Source organism: Mus musculus, chromosome 2 (genome assembly GCF_000001635.26).
Source record: "Mus musculus strain C57BL/6J chromosome 2, GRCm38.p6 C57BL/6J".
NCBI lineage: Eukaryota > Metazoa > Chordata > Mammalia > Rodentia > Muridae > Mus > Mus musculus.
In genome coordinates, this window is record NC_000068.7 from 106745356 (window position 1) to 106768058 (window position 22703).

At 42.2% G+C, this 22703-nt stretch overlaps 1 protein-coding gene across 7 annotated transcripts in view; it reads left to right on the forward strand.

The window, feature by feature from the left end:
- Mpped2 (metallophosphoesterase domain containing 2) overlaps positions 1-22703 on the forward strand; it is a 175181-nt gene that overhangs the window by 52175 nt on the left and 100303 nt on the right. The window lies entirely within an intron of this gene.

Genomic DNA, 22703 nt, shown 5'->3' on the forward strand with positions numbered 1-22703 from the left:
CCGAGGGTCCTGCACAAGGCCTAGGACTCTCCAGACATCAGCTATTCTGACATGAAACCCATCAGATTTTCCTGAACAAGGAAGTGGGGAGGAAGAAGGGGGTGTGGTGGACAGACATGACTACCCAGTCAATGGTCCTGTAATTCAGCAAAACACTGGGTCCTGGGAGGGCAGCTGCCAGATATTATCATTGCAAGGCCAGCCTGGAGTTACACACACCTGTTTGGGCCTGATTGTTAGGGCTGAGGTGCAGCTCAGCGGCAGAGTACAGGCCTACCACCCATTCATCTGCAAGCTGCTAAGGTCAGTCCCAGCACCATAAAGGAAATAAAAACTATAAATAAAATAAGAAAGAAAAAATGGTAAGGCATTTCTGAAGACACTAAAGAGTAATATAGAATAATATAGTAAAGGAAAACATGATTCTAGAAAAATGAAGTCATGAGTATTATGGGAGCCAATGAAAATTACTCAGAAGATTTAGGCAGAAACTTTAAGTTTTGTTTTATTTTATTTCATTTTTTAAAAAAATCAAGCTAAAGCAGGTTATGGGAAAGTTTTAAATTGCTGATTAGAGATGATAGAAGATGCATGTTTATTGACAATAATGTTCATTAAAATGTTTAATATACGTTAAAAATAAACAATAAGCTTTACTATGACCAATTTTGCTTTTTCATGTGTTCATGCATGCCTGTCAACTTGTACATAATTGTCATTAGAGTACAAATCGCCATCATTCTTAGCTACTTTTATTTGATTATTATCGGTAAGACTAAACACTTTGGTATAATTTCTATATTTATCCCTGTTAGTGATAACATAACATGTTGGCTGTACTTTTATGTGGTAAGACATTTCTTTAAAAACAAGCATTTAAATAGATAGCAGTATGTCCTTTGGCAGCAAGAACTGAAATGTGTATTTTCTGATGTTTGTGCTCTTTTGTTTCCGCTGACTTGTTTCTCGGGGTATGAGTTAAAGTCTCAAGCTGGAGCTATACCGCTCTCTTGTTTCTGCTGCTTCCTGGCAACACCGTGCCTTCCAGTGGCAGCCAGGATTCAGTAGTGGTGAATGATGCACCAGCTTCTCGTGATCTTGGCACTGATGCCGGAGCTTTTAAATCTTCTGCCCTTTCAGTAGGTGCTCAGTCTTATTTAAAGCAGACAGATATTTTAGAAGTCATTTAGCAAAGTTGTCTCATTTTTATAGATGACAGAGATGCAAAGAAGTTAAGAGACATTTTTAGTCTCCTTGTGGCATAGTTGGATGTAATCAATTTTTTTTCACTTTTTTTTTCTGCCTTGGCAAACTTCTCTTTCAAGTATTATCTCTTCATTTTAATCACTCTTAACTGTCAAAGGTAATTGTGGTATGCGTGCGTGTGTGTGTGTGTGTGTGTGTGTGTGTGTGTGTGAATGCAGTGTCCAAGAAGTCCAGAGGTGTCAAATTCACTGAAAGGGGAATTACAGACTTTTAGTCCCTGTTTTAGTCACTTTTTATCAATGACTTCTTTGCAGCTATAATTATTTGGGAGTAAGAACTGAGTCTGCTTAGGCATTAAGGAGGTGTGTGGAGCACGTTTTGTTTTGTTTTGTTTTGTTTTGTTTTGTTTTGTTTTCTCTAGGAAGGGCAGAGCTTCAGGGAGGCGTTCTCAGGAACACAGACAGGTTAGATCCTGGGTCTAATCTCGTGGAGCTACTGACCTTGGGTGTATGAGTTCACCTCTTTTCCCCTTGGTTTCCCTCTGCCGAACTAAGGATTAATACTACCTGTCTTTCTGGATTGCTGTGCAGATTAATCAGTAAATGATTGCTGGTAGTGAGTTTTGTGGGCCATTAATAATGGAATGGGGAATGTGGTGAGTGAACCATCAACAGATATTTAAAGGGTGAAAACAAGAAGAGGTCAGAGGAATTATTTAGTAGATTAGAAATAAACACTTGGAGATTTTATAAGGGAAAGCACGCCATAAATGAAAATGTGCCGTAACTAAGGAAATAAAATGATAAGGAAATAAAAAGCTAAAGCCCAGCTGTACATCGGGTCCCTTTCCCTCTCGTCCTCCTAGCCCCCACCCCATCTAGTGAGGCAGAAGGGGGAAGTCTCAGTAAGGGGTGTAGAACTAGAGACCAATGGGAACCCATGGGAAATGGGTAGAGAAGCTGGGTTCCCATAGAGAAGGCTGAGAATAGCTCATGGTTACCAGGGCAACTCAGGGTGCTCAGAGGGTGAGAGATGGTGTGTGATTACTGTACCACTTGGCACTGTTAGGAATCTCTCTCCTGGAAAGGGTGCTTCCAGCCCTTTCTGCCAGGTATGAGTCAGGGTCAGACTAGGGCCTCTGCCACAGTAGGGCATTCCACTCTCGGCAGCTTGGGTCATACAAGTCTTGTCACCTCTGACTGATCTTTGTCTTTCCTCTCTGCTGTCCTCTTCTTTGCAAACACCATTGCTTCTTCTCATGCTCTATTTCTCCAAATTGGGTTAATCTAGTTCAGAGACATTTTACAGATAGCTTTCTTCAAGGTCATTTAGTAAATAAGAAAATTCAAGGAGCTAGTGAGATGACTTAGTAGGTGAGGCCACCTTGCCACCAAGTGTGGTGACCTTAGTTCTATTTCTAGGTCCCACATGGTAGAGGGAGAGAGCTGACATCCACAAGTTGTCACACGATTTCCACACATGCATGCTGGCATACGCATGTATGTATATACACAACCAATCAATCAATCAATCAATCAATAAGGTTCCAGAGGAGCTAACTGGTTTACCCAAGTCTACTTATTGGGTAAATGAGGGGCTGTGTGACTATAACGTGATGAGCTATGAGCATGGGAGAACTTCAGCAGCAGGTTCACTTGGAAGTTGAGGAGCTGTTTGGTCAGGTGCTAAGACTGCACATATTTGAAAGATGGTTTACAGCCCACTCATCTTCACTCTCCCCCGACCCACGAGCTACAAGGCTTGAGGATCTCTAATGAGCTCACTGTTGACTTGGAGGTGGCAGGCCCTCATTAGTATGTCCATATGCCACAGGGCAGGTGTAATGCAGAAAGTTATTAATATGGGATAATTGATGAGACTGGCTACCATAGTCCACAAGATCAAGCTGAAGCTAGTAATAGTCCAAGGATAGAAAAGTGGGATAGCATGTTGACATTATAAAGCAGTGGAAGACACCTGCTTTTATATTTACTGGGGTTTTTTTGTTTTTTTAATATATAAACTGTTTGACCTTTCGACTGACTCTTGGGGCCCCTTTTTGGTGAGATGGGCAAGAGCAAGAATATTACCTCATGGTTGTTGTGAGGTGTCCTAGTTCTGGCTACTATTGCTTTGATGAAACCATGGCCAAAAGCAAGCTGGGGAGAGGAAGGTTTAGGTGGCTTTTACCTCCATATCGCTGTTCATTACTGAAGGAAGGCAGGACAGGCATTCAAACAGATCTGAAGGCAGGAGCTGATGCACAGACCATGAAGTGGTGCTGTTTACTGGTATATTCAGCCTGCTTTCTTATAGAACTGAGGACCACCAGTCCAGGGATAGCACTGTCTACAATAGAGTAGGCTCTCCACCATCAATCACTAATTAAGAAAATGCTCTCCAACAATATCTTGCTGAGGCATTTTCTCAAGTGAGGGTTCCTTTAGTTTGTATGTCAAGTTAACATAACTAGCCAGCACAGGAGAGAATCCTGTGTGATCCAGCTTATTCCATCCTGGTGTGTGACAGTGTGATAGTCCGTTCTCACTTGTCTGCAATCTAGAGTCACCTGGGAGCCATGCCTCTGGCCATGCCTCTGTGGGTTATCTTGATTGCCTTAATTGATGAGGGACAGAGAAAAGGAATAGAAAACAGTGGGCATCAATTGCTTGTATTCTGCTTCCTGAATAGCTGGATCCATGGGACTAACCGCTTAGGACTCCTGCCTTCCTCACTTCCCCTCTGTGATGGACTGTATTTCTCTTTGGTAAGACAGAAGAAACTCCCCTCCCTTAGGTTGCCTTTGCCAGAGTATTTTAGTACAACAGAAAGAAACTAAGACAGCTGTCCACAATTACTGCAGAGGAAGCTACGAGAGTCTTCAATCTAGGTAGACTTCAAGATGCAGCAACTCAAAGTGTTTTTGACATGGGAGTAAGACAGAGTTTGGAAACCTCCCTCTCCACAGAGGAGTTAGACAGGAAGGGCCCTTAGATGCTCCTTATTTAATAAAAATAGGGTCTCACTCAATAAACAGCCAAGTGGCAGGGTGGTGTGGGTACAGTAATACATTGTCGGCATAAGGAGTAAGCCCCAATATCACACGCCATTCCGTACAATCGTCTAGATAACTTGTTAGTAAGAACTAAGGTGTCATTAGCCAGTTAAGTGCATAGAGCTAAGAAGTGACCATAGGTTTTTATTTGAGATCCATCAGACGGCAACATCCAGTCTGCTGATCACCCCCCTCTCCCCAGTCTGCTGTCCTTACAGAAAAAAATCTGCCTCTCATTCTACCTAGCTGCTGTCTTCTAGGGAACCAGTCCATGGTTAGAAAGACAAGTGGTTTCTAGGGCCAGGGGCTGAATGTTGAATTGTGGGAAAGAGACACACGTACATTTTCCTCCAGTTTAAAAAAGAGTGATGGTTAAATAACATAGTCCCATCTGTATATTATCCCAGGAGTGCTTCAGGGGCGTCAAGAGAAGGCAGATACAGCTTAGCTGAGCTGGGGCCCTGCCCCCCCAAAACTCAACATTTCCTTTTTCACCTTGGCAAAAAAATGGATCCCAGTCACAGCTCTGGGTTAAACTTGTTAAGGACAAAGTAGCTGTCAGTTAAAATGTGATTATTTTTATTGCTTTTTCTTAAATTCTGAACATCAGTGGCTTCTAATACCACCTTCCCTGGAGGCACATTTTATGAGGTGCCTTTTCATGTTGCTGTCGGCGATGTCTTCTCCCCCACAAGTGCCTGTTTACTGCTTCTCATCACAGTTTACTGGATTTCATCTGTGCTAGTTTTTTGTTTTTAGAATAGATTCTGTCAGGCCTCTCCTTGGATATTGTAGACACAGTGACAGATGCTGTACCAGTGGTCTTTAGGGCTTCTTACTTGCTAATGCCCATCCTCACAGCCAGCTTCCAATGACTCTTCCTTTCAATGAGCTTCTCCCTGCTCCTCACACACATCAGGCCCCTTCCCTGCCTCTTTCCATCTGTAAAGCCTGTCCCGGCTTATTTATAGAATGCCCGTTTTAAAAAATGCCCCCTCATCCCCCATGATGGTCGCCTAGTTGCTTTCCTTAACATAGTGGTCAGACCTCTGCACAACCCATCCTGTGCTGGAAACAGAATCCTTAGCTTGTCTTTCACTCTGCTGGACAATGGTGTGCGCCTAACAAGGGCTCTTCTAACACCTGGTGGACACAGACATTTGTTGAATCACTGAATTAATGAACATAAAGTATGAGACATTTTTCATCTTGTATTTTGGGCCAATCATTAAAAATGCATAATAAACAGTGCTTCCAGCCTTTCTCTTTCCTCTTCCTCTGTTCCCCTTCTCCTTTTCTAGAAGCCAGCTCCTGATGGCTAGTGACTGGCCTGCTGGGCGGAAGTACTTAAGAAGCAGTTGCTTCTGCTGTTTGCCTTCCAACACAAAGAACAGGGAATACAAAGGGTTTGTGGTCTATTCCTACCCTGAAAGTTCATGCATAACAATTGAGCCAGTCGATGCCTCTTCATCAAAGCCCCAGGACCTTGGACTCTTGACCATGGCTTTTCTTTGGTTTGGATTTTCACTGAGTACCTCTGAGCTTCAGTTTCTTTGGGGCCAAGAGGCAGAACGCAAAGGCTTCCAGGACAGTCCTGGGAGTGTTCTCTTTTTAAGGGTCATCATGTGGGAGGTGATTTTAACTGTGTGACTGTAACCAGCCTCCCAGACATACACATAAATCAGTTTGGCTCCATTCTGAATACAATGTTCCCTTTCCTGTGATCTTGCTGTTGGTACAACAGAAAATTCCATCCCAGCCTCAGCGGTTAAATATATATACCTACTGTCTGTTCATTCTTGTAGTTTAGAAAACAGACTGTGGTAGGAAGGAAGCAAAATACCTGTGGAGAGATAGAAGTAACCACATGAATTTTAATGTGCATCCTTGTAGAATGTTTCCTGTTCTCTCTCTCTCTCTCTCTCTCTCTCACACACACACACACACACACACAATCTTTCACAAGAAGCAGTAATGCTCTTTCATAGCTCTTTCTTAACAACATAACATGAACACCTTAAACATCAATCAAGCTGCCCTAAATATTTTCCCCGAAGAATACTTTAATTGTAAGATACATGCATGTTAATTATAGAACTTCAAATATGAGAACATGCACAAAGTTCAAAATACACATGTCTCTGCCATTCCATCTCCAGAGGAATTAATATTTGGGAGACACCATCTTGAAAATGTTTCTTCTTTCATTTCTGTGTTGAAGACCCCTAGTAATAAAGATATCTACACTCTCTGAGGACTTTAATGATAGTTAAAAAAAAACACTTAATAGAGCTGTACATGCTAATTTGCAACTTTAAAAATGTAGCCTGCCATGCTTTGTTTGCCTCAGTGTGGCCTTCCACTGCAAGAGTGCGCTGACTCATTTGTTAGTCCCGTTTCTACCACTGGGCACCTCAAGTGCTCTCATCTTTCATTATCAGGGTTATTGTCCTGGTGAGCATCCTTCTTGCTCTGTCTTTGTAAACGTCATTAATTACATTTGTAGGGTTTATTCCTAGAAGGAGAATGGTTCCTTTAAATGACAACTATTATAGGGAGAACATTTGTGTTATCTGTTACCAAATGTCCCCTGTGAAGACTACTGTCTTTTTAATACTCTTGGTAGTATTTGAGGATCTTTGTCACACCTTTTTGAATGTTCTTTTTGGGAGAAAGTCTTCACCCTTTAAGTGCTTTTAGAAAGTGACAACACATTCTTTTTGGTTGGAATTCTGAAAGCTTAGGTGGTCCTTGTTTTTAAAAGCTAAAAAGAAATGATAATGAAAAAATTTGGGATTGATAGTGCTTCCCATAGCCTGCAACTAATTGCTTTGAACGAAGGCTGTTCATCCGGTGCTGGGGCATGTGTGCATATATGTCTCCTCGTATAAAGAAAGAGGTTGCTATCAAGGACAGTCTGAGTACTGAGTGGATTCTGCCCTATTTAGATTCTGCTTTAACCTTGTTAATCATGTGATCTTCAGTTCATTCATCTGTTGACAGAGAAATATCAGTAGTGAGCAAAGCTGAACCTAAGGATGGTTGTGAGATTAAATATGCTAAGGCATACCCAACACGTGAGATTTACTTTCTGTTTCCGTGATGAAGCGTCCTGACCAAGTGCAACCTGAGAACATGGTTTCTTTGGTTTATATTCCCGTGTCCCAGTCCATTGCTTAGGGAGGTCAGGGCAAGGACCTAGAGGCAGGAACTGATACAGAGGTCATGGAGGAACGCTGCTTAAGGTCCTGCTCTCTGTGCTCTACCAACTCCTTTGTACAACCTAGAACCACCTTCCCACTGGATGGTGTTACCCACAGTGGGCTGAGCCCTCCAACATCATAGACTCACCTACAGGCCAATCCCATGGAGGCATTTTTCTCAGGTGAAGTTCCCTCTTCCCAGATGTCCCCAGCTGTGTCAAGTTAATAGATAAACTAACAAGCCCACGTAGAGGATGGTGAAGACTGTAATCTGCCACGTTGATGTTTGCAAAATGTGCTCCATATCCTTCCTATCTGATTGCTATATCTTTCTTGTTCCTTGGAAAGGCATAGGCACATGCCAAAGAGGAGAGCCTTGGATGAATGGATGGCCAAAGTCAGTTGCTTTATGGCCACTAACTAGTTAGACCTAATGGAGAAGTAAAGGGACACAGTGGTAAGATGGGACATGGGTGGTTTTCCCTGTGATTTCCAGAAGAACGTGGGCCAGAGTTCCAAAGCCTAGATTCCCTAGTCCTTACGTGGGAAGTTTAATACCCATAACATTTCTTACTGTTTGCTCACAAATACAGTATCTGCCACGCTAGCCTTTTCTGTTTCTGAGTCATGTTTGGTTTTGCTAGTTACCCTTCTAGAATTTTAATTTGTTTAATAGACTATTTCAAGCAATTTAGGGTTTCATCCCTCCCTACCATTGCCTGTCTTTGTGTGTGGGTGTTGGAGTATGTGGCTGAATGTTTGTATGTGTGTGTGCACATGTCTGTGGAGGTCTGAAACTGACACTGAGTGCCTTGGAAAGGCATAGGAGGAAGGAGTTGAAGACAAAAGAACACCTGGGGAAGTGGCATTCTAGTTCTCTGTGCCACAGTGGTCCCTGGCCCATCCCCCCTCTGTGGAACAGAAAGACTGTGACTTCTCTCGTTCTGTCTTCCCATCACACACATGACACTGCCACTTTATAAGCACGTCAGACCAAACACCCTTGGCATCTCAGGTTCTGGTTGACCTCAGTGTCTCGCTGAGCCTTTGGTTAATCATTCCAGGGTGTATCCCATCACTGTGGGAGAGGCACGGTGTCAGGACCTTGAAGCAGCTAGACATACATAGCACATCCACAGTTAACAGCAGAGAGCAATGAATTACTGAGTGCATGCTTTCGCTTGGCTTGTTTTTTACACTCTTATACAATCCAGAATCCTCTGCTCAGAGAATGGTGCCACCAATTGTAGGCTAGGTCTTCCCACTAATCAAGAAAACCCTCCACAGCCTAACACGCAGGCACTAATCTACACGACCCCTCATTGAGATTCCTTTCCCAAGTGATTCTAGATTTTATCAAATTGACAATGAATACTAACATACTTTGCAAGTAATTTGTTGACTGAGTTATTTTGTCAATCTGGGTTGGTTTTTTGTTTTGTATTTTTGTTTTTTTCGTGGTCTGTAAATCTAGTATTTCATCAGGTTCCCATGAGTTGCCTGCAAAGTCTATCCAGTGGCAATCATGCATCTTGTATTTCTGACTGTAATAATGTCAGATATGAGTGTTTGCTTAATCCAAATAACAATTGGATTCTACTTGTCTTTATGCTAAAGAGTCGTTGCCCTAGAAATGAATTATTTTATGAGTGGTCTAATTCTATAGGTCCATTTTCTCAGTAAAGACAAAATTAAAATGTGGTTCAGATTGGGTGTAGAATTAAGTTAAATTCCTTGGAAAGAAACTGAAGCCAAACACCTTATCAAATGAACAGGCAGCATTAGGTTTCATCCCATTAGACAGGGTCCTTGACCCAAGGGTATGCTGACAGATCTTCTGTGATCCGTGTGAACCTGTCCCTCTGTGTTATGGGTAGCCATTTTCTTACATTACATTAATTATAATGCCTGTAATTTATATGACAGCTTTTATACAAAGAACTCAAAGTACCTTTGAATGTATTAGCTCGTTAATGCTCTATAATGGTCCAGGGAGGTTGATGTGAGCAGACAATATTAGCTCTGTCTTATTGACAGATGGATGGAGATCCAGAGAGGTGGGAGGACCTCGTGGGGTCACACGGCAGCCAGTGCAAGAGCTGGACAACAGCCAGAGTTAATGTCCTTCAGTTTATGCTTCTAGCCCTGGATTCTAAAGCTAAAATTCTAAATGTATTTTCACTTTCTGAGAGTGCTGTACTCCGCAGGGCAAGAAACATGTATACGCCTCACTGCATCAGCCTAAGAGAAAAAGTTAGAACAAGGTTTCCCTTGAAGAGGCTGAGATGTTAAAGAATTATACTGTTTTTTAAAATCATTTTATTAAATTTAAAAAAAAAAAACCTCGCTACAACTAGAAACTTTTCCAAAACCCAGCCAGACTTTTAAAAACCATGTAATCAAGAAGAGAAAATTGAATGAAAAACCCAAGTCTCAATCTTAGAGTAGGGCACTTGGATCTGGAATGTGTAGGGATAGGCCAGGCATGCTAGCCTATGCATGTAATCCCAGAACTCTGGAGATGGAGACAGGCACATTGTGAACGTGAGGCCACCCTGAGCTGCAACATAAGACCTTGTTGAGAAAAGGATGGAGGAGAGAGGGAGAGAAGGAATACAGAGATTGTTTGTCCTGGAACTCAAAACATTCAGACAGGGGGATCATCATGACTATTCAGAGCAGGCAAACACATAGACACACACACAGACACACACACACACACTAAACAAGACAAAAGAACCCACAAAGATATTTAACTTTCATAAAGTTATTGGCAGGCAGCATAAAGGTAGGGGTGGGACTAGGTGGAGCTGGGGAGGGGAAAATGAATATTGTACAAAATTCTCAAAGAACTAATAAAAAGATTTGAAACAGGATGGTAGTTTGTCGGTCTTGTCCTATGGCTTCTGTCCTTAGGCTGAAGGAGTACTCAGTAAACTGAATAATAAATACTTGTTCATGTTGGTCCCACTCCCTGAATGTCATTCACAACCCACTTTTCTGAGAACTCTGAGAACTCTTGCTCATTCCTTAAAGCGCAATTCAAAAGTTCCCTGTGTTATGAAACTCCCTGTGGCCTTCCCATTGTCCTTCTTCCTGTATCCTGTGTTCAGATTGCAGGCATGCAGAACTTTTGGGCTTCTGGGCTCCTCACTGTTGGCTCACAGGTGAAGTCTTTTAGGAATTAACACCTTTCAGTGAATGTCTACTTTCCTTCACATACTTCATATACTTCTCTGTGTGGCTTGCCTTTGCCACCGCTCTCTGGATGAAGAAGGAATCACAGAATCGGATGAACTTTAAAGAGCATCCTTGAGAGGTGCCCAGTGCCATGCACATGCAAATGTTAGAGATGACTGTCATTTACTTGTGAGCATCCCATCCTCTCAGCATCCATTTCCAGGATGTGATGAAGGTCTTGCACGAGGACTGCAATCTCATAGCCTTTGGTTTGGCTTGGAACTTGCTGATGCTGCATAGACCACTTCCATTTTAGTCTCCCCGCCTTTCCCAGTCCGTCTGCCTATTGTTTCCAGGAATCTTGATCCCAGCTGTCCCCTGGGTTTTTGAATGACATTTCCCTGGCCTTTCTAGCTCTGTAGAGACTCAGTTCTGCCTCTAGTATATCATTCGACTCACTGATTCTTGTCATTTCCCCTCCCCACCTTTGACTGATAAATTTTCATTATTGGTTTTACGCGAACCTCTTCAGGGTTCCACGCTGCCTGACCCCTGTGGTCACTTAGTGATTACATGCGCCAGCTGAGGTAATTCATTCACTTTGTTTTGGTGTGAACATGTCCCATGGGGCTTGTAACTGTTGTAATCACTTGACCCCGGTGACTGTTAAATGCTTTAAACACAGTTATTTTAAATTTATAATTGTTTTCATTAAAAATCCCTTCTAGTAACATAACTGACCCTGCTGTCAGCGTGGCATTGTGCTCAGGAAGAAGAAATGAAAATATTATGATGCACATAATACAGTGGTCATCAGAGATGCGTGGCAAATCATTAGCTTAGCCTACACACTCTCATCTGGAGTCCTGCGAGGCAGATGAAAGGGGAGGACATAATTGCAACACCCTCCCTGGAATTCAATACGGCCATTCCCACGTGCAGGCCCGGCTAGCAGCCTGGGGACTGGAAAGTGGTATGGAGTCTGAGGTGAACTACCAGAAGGGCCTCCTGGGGTCAGACTCATTGCCTGTGTAAACTTCTCACAGCAGCACGAAAGCCTGATGAGTGATTTTTTTTAATCCACATTTTTTTAAATTTCTCAATTTGCAAATATCTTCAAGTCTCAAAGACGTTGCAAGAATTCCACAATGAGCCCCCATGCATGCTGCACATGAGGTCCACAATGTTTTGTTTCACTTGCTTTGCTCCTCTATCATGCTCTCGGGCTCTCAGTTTCTCCATCTCCCTGCTACATGCAGACATGAGCACCAGTAGGTCAATGAGTTCAAAGAACACAACTGTTCATTTGTATGAACTCACTGCATTGATCAAAGTCAAGAAATACGAATGGACTGGATATGGCAATTCCAATATCTTGTTTGCATACCTCTCTCAAATATTTACAACTCTCTCTGTGTGTGTGTGTGTGTGTGAGAGAGAGAGAGAGAGAGAGATAGAGAAAGAGAGAGAGAGAGAGAGAGAGAGAGCACATCTATGCCATAGTACACATGACAGACGGCAGTGGTCCTCATCTTTTATATGGACACAGGATCTCTCTCGTTCACTGCTGTGTCCTCCCAGTGAGCTGACCACGAGCTTCAGGAACGTCTGCTTCTAACTCGCCTTAGACACTGAGGTTAAAGATGAGCTTGCCACATCCCAGTTTACTTTGGTTCTAAGGATTTCAACTTGGGTCCTCATTCTGTTTTACCTACTGTGCCATCTCCCCAGCTCCAATACTGTTCTTTGAAGTAACTTTTTTTTTTCTGTCAGGATCCAGTTGTGAACCATGTATTTCAGTTGGTTCTTGAGGTCCAACTCAATCAAAACACAGTATATAACCTTCATTTTTGTTGTTGTTTTTATAAGGAAAAGGCTGTTATAATGGACACCTGATCCTATTAAATTGGTATTTTTACTTAGTGTACACATAATGGATTTCCATATTTCTGGATTATAAATGAGGATGCTAGGTGGTTATTTTAAATATACTTGTTTCATTTGATCCTCCTAAAAACTAAGAAGTCATTCTTGTCTGCAGTTATAGAGGGTGCAACTTTGAGAGGTGACTGTGTTCTGGGTCACATATTTCTAATGGCCTTGTATGTCCACCCAGCTCTGCTTTGTGGCACACAGAAGGGTGAAAGTGCGAGTCTAGGCTCTCAAGACCAGAGGCCAGTAGACTGGAAAGATGCTATGTTTGTCTCATGTCTAGTGTTTGCCTCACCTAGCAAAGATTAGAAAATACAGAGATATTTCAGTTACCTGTATTTTCTTGGCTCCTAAAAATTCTACCTGGTGTCTCCCTTATAAAATTTGTGAATATTAGTAACAAAATGTACAGAAAGGCTGCCAGACTTTTGGCCAGCATCCACTGGAGTTCAAAAATCATAGGTCCATAATAATGGGGCTGGTGGTCCTGAAAACCTGAACACTCAGGTTCAGTGTCTATTCCTGACCTAGCTAAGTCAGTCCTTGTGGAAAATTGAGCATATATTAAACGTTAAAAAGAAAGTCTGTTTTTTAAAATTAAAACTTGATCGGAAAGATCTTGAACACAAAATATCACAGCAGTATTAGCCAGAGTCCAGGTCTAATGAACTTCTGTCTAATTGGAACTGAGAGGGACGCTGGGAAGCTTCACACTGGATCTTACAGGTTCCCTGAGACTCACTGATGGGCATTCAGAATTACACTCAAATAGGCGAAAATTTGGTTCAGAGCACACATTACATCCTTATATTTGCTTTGACTTGTTTTTATTTGTCTTTCCTTTTTTATTCTATGACTAAGTCAAGGGAGTGGGATGGTTTTTCAGTTTGGTTTGGAATGTTCTACTCTTTTTCTAGTATGTTATCCCTGGTCAGGGATGCTGTTTGTCCAGAAATTGCTTTTGTACAGCAGTGTGAAGGGTCATCCCCAGGGCTCCGTGGACTCAAGCTTTGTGCATGGCACACGGTACCACTGCTGCCACAAGGCTGCAGAATCCCTAGTCTTTTCTGCTAATAGATGTATCTTCCAATGAATTTGCATTTTGTTTGTTGGACACACCACCACAGTTTTGTTGCCTGTGTTTGCTAAATGTTCTTATGCTGGCATTTGCTTCTCTGAGCTTACCACCTTCTGTATGTCATTGTCATACATAGTATTTTGAAAGAAGGGATATTTAAGGCATTTGGTTTTTAGTGTCTTAGTAGCCTGTAATACATGTATACTTATAAATATATGAATTTCCTCAACTAAAATGTCTCTAGCTTAAGATATTTGAGAGAATTTCTTTTTTTATGATTCTCCAGAAGAAAAAGAAAGCATCATTTTTGGGGAAAATAGCTGTTGATCTTGGCCACCCTCTGTGCATGCCTCTACTTTGTTTACATTTGCAGTTTGTATTAGAACCACATTTGCTACATCCGGAGTAAATAATTAAGCAGCTATCACATGCATTATTGATCTACTAGATTTAGGTGTTATTGTGACAAATTTCATATGCATTATGAAACCGAAGCAAACTTTTTCCCCACAGGCTTTTTAAAACTCAGCCCAAATTTCAGAAATAGGGAATTAAACCAACCAGCCACACAGCAAACAAACTTGTGTTTCTCCCCATTAATTTCAGGATGCTCTAGTATAAGTAAGCTGTGCTGGTTTTTTTCTCCTGCTAGTATGTGTGCATCTCATTTAGTTCTTGTGCTTCTCTGTTTAGCTTGGAAAAGGGGTAGACAGGTACTCTCTCTAGTTTTCAGGGGACTATAAAGCAGAGAACCTCTGAGCTTGGCTTCCTCTGTAAGATGTCCAGAATGAGAAAGCCTTTGTTCTGTTTTCTAACTCTGTTGACCATATGATTCAGTTGTTTGGGATTCGGGGCTCCCTGAGCTCTGCCTCCTCATTTCCTTCTGTCACTTGAGTTTGGAGCTCCAAGCCAGCCAACAGCTCAGAGCAGTAGTCATGGTGGTCATGATGGCAGTTCACTTTCAGGAACTAAAGAGTTTAATCAGTCTACACTTCAGATAAAACAGAAAGCCCTACAAATAATAACCACAGAAATAACAGAATCTCTACTTGAGACAGAGAGGTGTGTGCTGGGGCATCCGAGCCTCTCCTATGACTATGGATAAAGTGATGAAAGTTTAGCCCTGTCTTGCCAGGGCGTGTCATGTTCGCCATTTTGCTATTTGAGCTTATTTGTTGGTTAGTGGGACGGCACAGATGCCTGTGAAATGATCTGACCATAGAATCCTATATTTTTAGGACTTTTAAGTCTTTATAACCATTATATTATTATGAAAATGAGTATAGCTAGTATAAACCGGTTTGGAGAGAATTTTAAGTGGTATGGAGTAGCTGTCCAGGGAGTGGTCATGCACAGGTGGCTACTAGGGATGGGGGCTGATTCTCAACAGTTTGAAGGTTATTATTAGATACCAGGAAGCAGCCAGAGTGTGTCTCAGAGCATCTTCTGATTCTCATCTAATAGTATATATTATCAGGAGAGAGGTCTAGTGTATGGGTCTTTGTAGTTTTTCTCTGGGCAGCTTCTCACTCTTGGCCATCACTGTCTTAGTTTACAGATGTTAGCTTTTAGCTCCTCCTTACCTAGGGTGACATGGCTCAGAGTCTAGATCTATACTTCCTGCCAAGCCTGATAACTGAGTTCCATCTCTGGGACCCACATGCCAGAAGGAAAGAATTGACTCCAAGAAGTTGTTCAGTTGTCCTCTGACATCCACATGGGTGTGTGCGTGTACACACACACACACACACACACACACACACACACACACACACTTTTCTATTCCCACAAATAAATAAAAGGAGAGGGAGAGGGAGAGGGAAAGAAGAGCATACTGTTAAGAAGGGTCCTGCCTTTCCCAAGCTCAAACATGATTCCATTGTTGTCCTTGGCCACACATCTTCTCCTGTGACAAGAGGAGGAGGAAACATGAAACTTGTCTGAGATGTCCTTGCCTTCCTTTCTTATTTCTTAGTTTTATCAAAGATGGAGATTCAAGACAGAGACTGTCCCTGCCCTTAGACAAAAGTCTTTCTGTTCTCATTAATAATCTTTCCATCCCCCATAGAGTGTGAGAACCCTACCAACTGGGCAAGGGCACACCCCAGATGCTCAGGCTCAACTTGCAGCAGGGTTCCTGTCACTCTTAGACTCGGAAAATCTGGAGTTTCTGGTACAGCTGCTTCATTGAACATCGAACATGCTATGCATAGCATCCATCTTCAAAACTGAGCATTGCTCCTCGGAGCTACTGGTTTCGAAATCCTGTTAGCTGTGTGTATTTTTGATTCTATACTTTTGGAAAAATTGTACATATGGCATTAGGAAAATATGCCTGGTATTCATAATACTGTTTTCTTATACCCTGGTGTGAAATATAGATACACACAACTTAACAATAGCTATAAAAATGAAATCTCACACAGAATCATACCCTCCCCCTCCGGTCAGCAGGAATAATGCTTTGGGGGTTAAAGATGAGCTATCTTGATGAAGAGGTAGGAGGGTAGGCAGTAAAGAGTGGGGTCATAGAAGCTCAGGAAGCGAGAAGGAGGATGCATTGCAAATTTTAGTATAATGCATAATGTTGGAAGACATTTTATCCCATCATAAAGATTAGCAGGCTGTGTAATTTAATTTAAACTTGGTTGGCGTGTCCTGACTATTATAAAGCTCTTCTTTTTGGTCTTATCACCATTGCATTATTTTATGTTTTCCCCTAGTGCAGAGAGGAGCATACAAGGAAATCACATAGGATCTCCTTCTGTGATCCCCACCTCTTAGAGAAATTGTTGATGAATGTAAGAGATTACCTTTAAATGAATTAAGAAAGGGCTTGCTCAATTGAATGCCTCCTTGTTTTCTTTCTCTCTCTCTCTTTATTTTAAATGTAAAATGAATTTCTTCTGAGCAAGCAGCCATTGAGAGTGAAATTCTTTTAAAAGCATTGCTGGACAAGGGGCTTGGTTCTTGGAATTCCAGCATTAGCTCTTATCTCCTGTATCGTTGGCGTTACTGTGCTATTGAAAACCCAAGATGCAGTGGCTTATGTTAATGCAAGCAGACAGATCCATGTCTGATGGCAATTACCCATACTGAGGGGTGTGGAGTTAATAAATATGCTTAGGATTACTGTCTGGATTTTCTTTATTACAAGGGAAAACTGGTTGCTTCCTAAGCCATGCCTACTGGTTCTTGCTAGCAGCCTCGATGAAGCTAACCACTTTGGTTCTATTGCTTCATGAGCCCTCCTCAGTGAAGCGTTCTTGTCAGAGAAATGCCAACCTGTTTATGTGTGCTTGTATGTGAGCGTGCACACCTCCCTCCCCACATTCCAATTAAATGAAACTTGGTAAACATTTATCCAAGTTCCCTGATATGTAGAGCACCCAAAACAGTAGTAATGGGACTGAATGTAGCAAAAAGGAATGGGAAAATGAGAAAGTAGTGACTTTCTCTTCACATTCTCCTGCTTTTCTAGTAGGAAAAGATCTGCACCCCCCCTTTCATGTTCAGAGACGCCTTCAGATAAATATCACAGGGAGTTCATCCCATTGACAAACTGACTCAGTTTGTTGAGAAGTGTCCACAGGTCCATCCAGACTCACTGGAAGATATGTTTGATTGATTAGCAATATGTGCAGTGCAGTAGAGCAGGGCCACAGTTACTCACATACTGTGCCTTTTACCTTTTCTGTTTTAGTGGCACTCATCCTAGGTCATGTGATGTCTATTATCTCTGACTGTGATAGACAGAAAGTTAACAAACTCCGCAAGTATGACTAATTATTTATTGATTGCTTGATGGCTTGACTGGGAATCTACATTTTCAAAGCCTCAATCAGAAGGTTCCTGAAATTGCTGCAGATTTGTCTGGGTGAGATTGTTAAATCTCCCTGCCCTTGTAGGTGGTTCTGTGCATGTTGTGCTCCGTGCCTCTTGGTCTCGGTCCTCGGCATATCTGTGAGGTAAATCAAGGCTAGTGCATAAATAAAGGCTGTCGAGAAGATGAGAAAAATACACGGCTTCTCTGATGGAATGTAGGAAGCAAATAACCTTTGGTTTATGATCCTAAATATGTAAGTAATTATGCTTGTTATCAGTCTGATGGGAATTGACTTTGGAAGTGCTTGGAATCCTTGTTTAGTTAGGCAGGAGTAGAGCTGCAGAGACTAGGCAGTTGAATTTCCCCTAGTAGATGTTTAAAATCCCGGGCAGCTCACTTTCTTGTGGCTCGAGGCTCCTAGCTCCAGCGCTCTAAACTTTCCTTTGCTCACAGCCCTGGACAGGTGCTTCAAAACACTGACTGCTCCAGGCTGGTTCACATGTGCTGAATTACACAGTATCCTCAACACTGGAGCTTGATGGCATTTCCCCAGCCAGTTCACTCCCTTGATCGTGACCCTGTGACCCCTCAAGTTAGGGATACATTCTGCATGCATGTAGACAACCAGGCTCTCTGCCATACTCTTCATTTTGACCTCTGTGGACCTCACTTGTCTGAAAAGACAGATCACAGTTGTTACTTTAGAAGGTTGTTATTAAGATTAATCAGGTTGGTATGTAAAGAGTTTTTGGGTGGTATCTGGCAGTAGGTAGGTGTTGTATGTTTTAGCTCTTAACCTCATTATTGCCATTGTCATTTGACTCTTGATGACTTCTTGCCAGAGGCAGAAAAACCAATCAGACTCTAACTTTTTTTTTTTTTCAGCAAAGATACGGAAGGAACTGTTTGATTGAAATGCTCTTAATTTAGGTTATGGAAGCATAAATATGAGTCAGGTGGGAGGTTTCTGAATGAAGCAGGAAGAGATTTGTCTCACGTAACAAATCTGCAAAGAAGCATTTTTGGAGAGCTGGCAAATCGGGGTTTCAGTACTAAAGGGAACCAGGTTATTTCTCTCAGGTACTCTCTTGCCTGTCCTCATGTGTTGACCTTATCCCAAAGGATGGAGAGTGACTGACAAATTTCCACATGTAGCATGACAACAGGACAAGTGTTTGGTAGAAGAAAAGCGGTTCCCATTTATAGGTTTCGTTGTCTAGGTGATGAGTGTCCCCAGAGCCCTTCCCTAGACTTCCCCTATGTGTTTTAGGACAACTCCTTAAACAGCCACTGGTGAAGGAAATAGACTAATGGCTGTCCACCATCCGGGATCTAAACTCTACCTTTCCTGAGTATTCAGCTTCTCAGAGAAAGATGCAAACATGGTTCAAACTGGGAGGGTTGTGCTGTGATGGAAGGCTGTGCCCAGTGTGTGTCATTTGTCTATAAACATCTTTGCATAGCATCTTCAAGAGAGCCTACTTTTTTTCTAAAATGGAGTCGATTTGGTGTGGCTTTCTGTAGTTGATTATTGTGGCATGGCATAGCTTGGCTGTTGCAGACTTGGGTGACATTTAAAATATCATACTTGATCACCTTATTTTCTGTCCTAGTTTTTTTTTTTAAACATTTATTTGGTGTGCATTCCATGGCATGCACATTGAAGTTAGAAGATTTTTTTTTTCTTTTTGAGACAGGGTTTCTCTGTGTGGCCCTGGCTGGCCTCGAACTCACAGAGATCGGCCTGACTCTGCTTTGTGAGTACTGGAATTAAAGGGATGTGCTACCACCTCTCTGCCAAGAGGACATCTTTTGAGAGCCGATTTTCTCCTTTCACCAAATGGATTCCCAAGATGGAACTTAGGTTGTCGGGCTCTGATCAGCTGAGCCATAATGCCAACTCTATATCTTGTTCTTATCTGAGTTTTTAAAACTGTCCCCCCTTCCTTTCTATCTTCTCTCCCTTTCTTCTGTTTCATCTCTTGTCATACCATACACAATCTATAGGCTCCTTCTAATGGACAGTGGGAGAGGTTTTTCTAGCATAAATCAGCCAGGATTAAAAGGGGGTGTTGTGATGTTGAACTCCAAAGATCTGGGAGACAGAGCCCATTTTTGCGTATGATCAGATGGCTTCCTTGTTGGACATGTTTTGAGTTTCATTTTTTGCCAATCTGAAATTGGCATGTTGAACTTCCTGAAGACAGCCCCGGAGGCTTCCCCCTAATATGTTAATCTATCTGTTGATATCAGTGGTCATCAAATGACAGAAAGACAGGTTTGTGAGCCCACTGGTACAGAGTGGTAAACATCCCCTGTTGTGTCTGCTGAGGGAGAGACCTGCCCCGAGCACCTCACAGCTCCTTTCTAGCTGTTTGAGCCCATTCCCTCCGGAGATGCAGTGTGCAGCACTGTGACAGGACTGCCCATGGGATAGAATAAAAACGGGCAAGAGGCTTCTCTTCCAGCTCTTTGCCCATGTACTTTTAGCCACAGAGATCTTATCGAATTGCTAAGAAAAGGGAAGTGCAGATAGAAAATGTTTTCCCTTAAGGTCATGGCCTACACAGGCATGGAAAGTCAGAGTCTCCTCAGCTGGAGACTGGAATCTGACCTCAAAGGGGAAAGAAATTGAAAAAAAGGAAGAAAAAAAAATAAAGAAGATTCCTTACGTAATTCTCAGATCAGCAGATTTCGTCTGATGAGGCTGTGGGTCTCAGGCCCTATGATGACTAAAAGGTACTTACGGTTCAACTCCTAGGATGGTACATTTCCAACCGTGTCCAAAGGACTTAGATGGTAAGCACCTCAGGCCAGAATCCCACCCGTTTCCCCATCTGCCATCTCTCTCTCCAACCACAGCAGACAATTTTTCATACCTTTTTCTTTAAGTTTCCTAGTGAATTTCGCTTCTGATAAAATTTTCCCAGAGTCCTTTCATATGCTCCACCATGCTAACAGAAGTGATCTGTCTCTGGGGCAAGAGAAGCCTGGGTAACTTCTGTTGTCACGTTGTCTTTGGAGAACTAAGAGAAGAGCTCCATCCAGGCCCCCTGAGGATCTGAGTGTTTGGGAACTGGCTGTGGAAAGTCTGTGATGGACATGTGGGATGACCATAGATGTGGGCCCCACCCAGGAGCTCCTGGGGACCCAATGTCAGTGAGGGCTGACCTCACATGGCCTGGCAGTGCTGTAAGCCAGGCATCCTCTTCCTTCTTCAGCCATTGTGTTATGACAACCTCCAATGCAGAACCTAAGAAAATAAGTGTTATTGGAGTGCTTCAGGCCGTGGACAACAATGACTCTCAGGGCATGCATGTATTCGGCTTCCTCACAGTTGTCTCTGTAGAAGAGCCTCGGTGCTATCCTCACTAAGGCAGGAAGCTGAATAAACACATTTTTAAGAAAGATGTTTGAATACAAGGGCAAGCTTTTAAAAAGCCAGTCAGCGAACCGTAGAAGAGTGCTGTGTCTGAGTGTTTCTATGAAAACAGATTTTAAAGAAGCTAAAAGCTTGAGACACCATTTTTTAATACTTATTTTTTTTTATATGTGAGTATACTGTAGCTGTCTTCAGACACACCAGAAGAGTGCATTGGATCCTATTTCAGGTGGTTGTGAGCCATCATGTGGTTGCTGGGAATTGAACTCAGGACCTCTGGAAGAGCAGTCAGTGCTTTTAACTGCTGAGCCATCTCTCCAGCCCTTGAGACACCATTTTAACATCTCTTCTTGTTTGTGGCTGGGTGTGCTTCCTGCCCCCTTCTGCTGCATGGGACATGGGATGTCAGGCTTTTGTGAATCTTCACTGATCATTGCTGAAAGAGTGAGCAGACCAGAGAAAACACGTTGCTTGATTTTCTTCAAAGGGATCTTCCTTGATTGCCATATTTCTGTAATTTCCTATTACACTAGTTTATACAACCTGATAATTTTTTTTCTGAGCATGGACATAAACCTCTCTCAGACATAATAGGATGTTTACTTCTCTTTGTGTTTGTTGGTCCCATCTGAGTTTAAGTCCAAAGTGGGCAGATAGACTTTACTATTTTTCGCAGTAGTCTTCCCAGAATCACTAAACACACTGCCTGTCAAATCCTAGAACCCCAGAAAATGTTACTTGAATGTTATAGTGATGTTGAAATCATTCTTTGAATAGACTGAGACCCTGTTTAATTATGAAATCTCAACTTGACTCTCACAAGGGTCTGGGATCTCATGGGGTTTAATGAGATCCAGTTAGGTTTTTTGTTTTGTTTTGTTTTGTTTTTCTAAAATGTAGTTGAATTTGAAAAGTAGGCAGAGACTTGTATTTGCATGATCATAAGCTGAATCAAAATAAGAGAGAAGTAGGGGCTATGGAGATGGGTGCTTATTGCATGAAAGAGCCAGCTTGGGCTTGGACCCCAGCATCTATGTAAAAGCCAGGTATGGAGGAGCATGCCTGCAGTTCCAGCACGCTGAGGTGGAGCTCTGCACATCTCAGAGGCTTCCAGCTCAAGGTCTGGTAAGCTGACAGTTCAGTGAGAGACTCTGCTTCAAACAATAGGACGTTGAGTGTCATAGAACAAAGCAATATCATCATGTATCCTCCACAGACACATGATGCCCAGGTGAGCATACCCACACACAGGACCACAGACAGACCCACAGACAGACCCACACACAGGACCACAGACAGACCCACAGTAGGAAAAAGAGACTTAAACCACAGAGTGAATAAATATGAGGATTAGAGTTAATAATGAAAATTTATACAACAGAGTTAAGAAGTAAAAAGAATTTAACTCAAAGTACTATACTCCAGCCATAGTAGACGTTTTGGATGGCTTTGAAGAGAAGTATTTGAATCCCAAATGAAGTTACAGCCTATAAAAAGTATGTCTTTGTTCAGTCTACATTTTCAAAACATTCTAAAGGAATTCAACATTATAAAAGTTTATGATCAAAACACATTGTATGAAACTTGAAACTCCCAAAAAACTAATAAAAATTAATAAATAAGCTGGACAGTGGTGGCGCACACCTTTAATCCCAGCACTCGGGAGGCAGAGGCAGGTGGATTTCTGAGTTCGAGGACAGCCTGGTCTACAGAGTGAGTTCCAGGACAGCCAGGGCTACACAGAGAAACCCTGTCTCGAAAAACAAAACAAAAAATTAATAAATAAATGTAGCTTACTTTTTTTTTTTGAGACAGGGTTTCTCTGTATAGCCCTGGCTGTC